Source organism: Atta cephalotes (genome assembly GCF_000143395.1).
Source record: "Atta cephalotes unplaced genomic scaffold scaffold00048, whole genome shotgun sequence".
In the NCBI taxonomy this organism is placed as follows: domain Eukaryota; kingdom Metazoa; phylum Arthropoda; class Insecta; order Hymenoptera; family Formicidae; genus Atta; species Atta cephalotes.
The window spans coordinates 57,968-61,589 of NW_012130112.1; positions in this window are offsets into that span (position 1 = coordinate 57,968).

A 3,622-nucleotide genomic window follows, 5' to 3' on the forward strand; every position below is an offset into this window, starting at 1 on the left:
ACGCAATTATGGATTATATTCTTTATTTTATTTGGTATAGGACCATTTAACTTGGCACAGTTGTTAATATCAAATCTTTTATGAAGATACACATCATTAAAGTTAATAATATTTATTTAATAAAAATATTTATTTAATAAATAATAATATTATTTATTTAATTCGATAATGATTCGATAATGATGAATTAATTTCGCGCCAATTGTTGATATCAAATCTTTTTTATGAATGATACATATCATTAGAGTTAAATAAATAACAAAGATAGTATCACTTGGGTTTTATATTTTTTATATTTGATAGAATTTAACTTGATTAGTTAAGATTGTAACGTTTTAATTTTTCATTTAATACATTTAATACAATTAGAATTTGAATTTTTTTCAAGGAATAATAATTTTTTACAGAGAATTAAAGCTGCCATTACTTAAATTGCAATAAGAAGATCTTCAAGAATAAAGAATATCCGTGAAGAAAAATTAAAACTACTATTAATTGGGAAAATTAAGTTTTATTCGTCGTCATATTAACCAGAGATGATTGCCCGCTCCGTTCATCATCGTGCACATTTTCGCGTCTTTCATTGAAAAATCGTATCCATCTCCAATATCATTACATTTCACAAATTTGACAGTGAATTTCAGCATTAATGTTTCTCGCATTTAAGAAACAGATCATAGACCGTATTTCATCATTGCGGTGAGCGTGGCAATTTGTGTTTAAACATTATAAACATATTACAATGCGTATGCGTTGAACTAATAATTGAAAATCATGTCAATCCCTTGCTAATGAATCAATAAACTCGGCATGCATGCGTATCTATCGCGACCACATCATGCGACGACAAAATTTTAAAATGGAACTTACTCGTACTTTTTGGATAGCCTTCGTAATAAGCTAGCAGAGTAAGCTCACAGTTTGCTTGGAAATAACAAATAAAATTGTTTTTGCTAATACAAATTAGTACAAATGCAATCATATTGATATCTGTTATTATTTTCTTTTTTTTTAATTGATCCTGCCAACTTAATATTAAGTTAGCAGCGACACGATTTTTTTCGAAGTGGCATACAGTATAAAATCGTCATTAATGTACAATTTAGTACAAAATATATGAGTACTAAATATTCCGATAGTTTCGATTTGATTTGGTTCTGCTAGCTTTATAGAACTCTTTTTAGAGCATAAATTATTTTAAATCTTCCTGTATAAATATAAAACTAATAGGATTTGAAGTAATTAATACTATTGTCAAACTCTTCGTCAGCGACAGCTAAATGTATATTTTAATGACCTTTATTGTTCAGTGGTACAAACTGATAAACTTTTGTCACTTTGAATAGGATAGTTATAATAAGGATATAATTTATTGAGATGTATAATTTACTGAAATATTTGATATCTTTTTTTTAAGTCTAATTTTAAACTTATAATAGAAAGTTGAACTTATGAGCATCTACGGAAAAGGCTATACCATTCAAATGTCCGTACTAAAACTAAAATTATCGACCGTACAAGACAAAAGTTAATTGCGAACTAATTATCCGCTCTTTATTATACTAAAGTGGCAACAATTCTCTCGCGCGGGATTCTCTACGTGTCTATTATTTTTTGTTCAGGAATATCTTTAAAAAAATGGTAGGAAAAAATTTTTGCCCATGCGAAATCGAATTTAAAATCAATATTATGATGTTGGCACGCGGCGGCGCGGCGGCACCATTTGACAAAATATGAATTGTTATATAGATTTTAATCGCTTGAGACTTCCTCCGACTTCTTCCTCTTGCTTTTAAAATAATTTAATCGTTAATTTAGAGAGAAGTACCGTAATCATGTTAGAAAAAGGATTTAAATTTAAAAATCAAACTCTAAAAATTTCCTTCAGTCGTAACAGTAAAATTTCATGAAAATCCCTCATTTTTAGGGATAAAAAAGAAATTCTCTGAAAATTCTAAATTTTTTAGGTTTCTTAGATAGAAAATGCTTTATTATGTAAATTTTATTTTATTTTAAACAAGATTTATACTCTTTTAAAATGCAAGCGATGACGATCGAGTTCAATGACTATTCTAACGAGGAGTCAATGTTACACGTGTTGTTGGTTTCTGTCTCTCTTGCTCTCTTTTTTTTCTTCTAGCCGTGCTTGGTCTTCTACACTTCTCTCACGTCTCTCAAGTATCCCTTTCGCATCAAGATCGCTTTGTCTTATCGCACTTATAACTGCTCGAGGGGGACTACTATTTATTTTTCCATCGAGTTATATGCGCCCGACAAAAAAGCCCACTGACAAGACGATCCTAAATTCTCGGTCGGCGTTTGCTCAGATTGGAAAGAGAGGAAAAAAAGAAAAAAACATGAAGAGAGAGAAAGAGAGAGAGAGAGAGAGAGAGAGAGAGATTTCCTAACATCTCTCTTTCGATTCACTCCGCAAATGATTTCGGGTGTAGCTGGAGAAATGCTTTGTATCCCCAAAGATCTTTAACACATGCGAACAAAATGGTGAAACATATGGCCCCATAGAATATGTAGACACAAACGCATTTATTCACGGAGCAGAAATATGACTGGACGGACAAATGCCTTCCTAACATCTTTACTCAAATCTTTCGACATATAAATACGCTTGTCTGCTAAAAAAAAAATTAATAGTCAGAATGTTTATTTAAATCTTACTAAAAAAATTCAGAAACAAAATTCTCCAGATTTTCCAGATATTTTTATATCACAAATAAAAAATATAGAAAAATTCTTAATGCAATTTTTAAATAAAGTGAAATAAAAGCAACACGATAAATTATTATACAGTAAGTTATTAGAAGTCATAAGACTACATCTATTCTTTTTTGCAATTGAAACAGCGAAATCTATAAAATAGTAAAGAGAAGGTTTGCTTTAGTATAATATTAAATAAGTTACTCTTTTCTACCGTGTGTATTGTCTTTTATGATTATCTTGATCTTTTTAAATAAAAATTTGTAAACACGAGAATGTATACACGAATGTACACGGATGTGTGTATTTATTGCTAACCAATAATCAATATTTTGCATTGTTAAGAAAAATAATCAAAGAATAAATAAATTTTTATTTAGAAAAAATTAAATTAAAAAATTTTTGTGAATACTTATAAAATGACTAATTTCGAAACGATTTGAACCTGATTTGAACCTTCTCAGTCTTGCAAAGTATATTTCAAAAGTTTTAATAAGAAAATTTTGTAACATGAAGAATCTCGAAGTTTCGCGCAAACAAATTACAAGAAATTAATCAAGAATTAATCTCATAATTTCATACTTGCAGGAATTACTTTGGGAATATTGCAAAGGACCGTGCACAAATCATATGGAAAAGTAATTTCAATCAAATTGGCTGAATTTTTAATATGTTGTAGCTCTCTTATTTTTAATGTCTCAATGAGCACAAGTTGATCTTATGAGCCATGTTGATCCATGTTATAGACCCTAGAAGGTCCAATTATAACATGTAAAAGTATAGGCAAGTATTCGACAGCATATGTGACTTCCACGGTTCACTCTCGTGGAATTTAATGATTCCAAATCCTCTCTGGTGTGTGTGTGTGTGTGTGTGTGTGTGTGTGTGTGTGTGTGTGTGTGTGTGT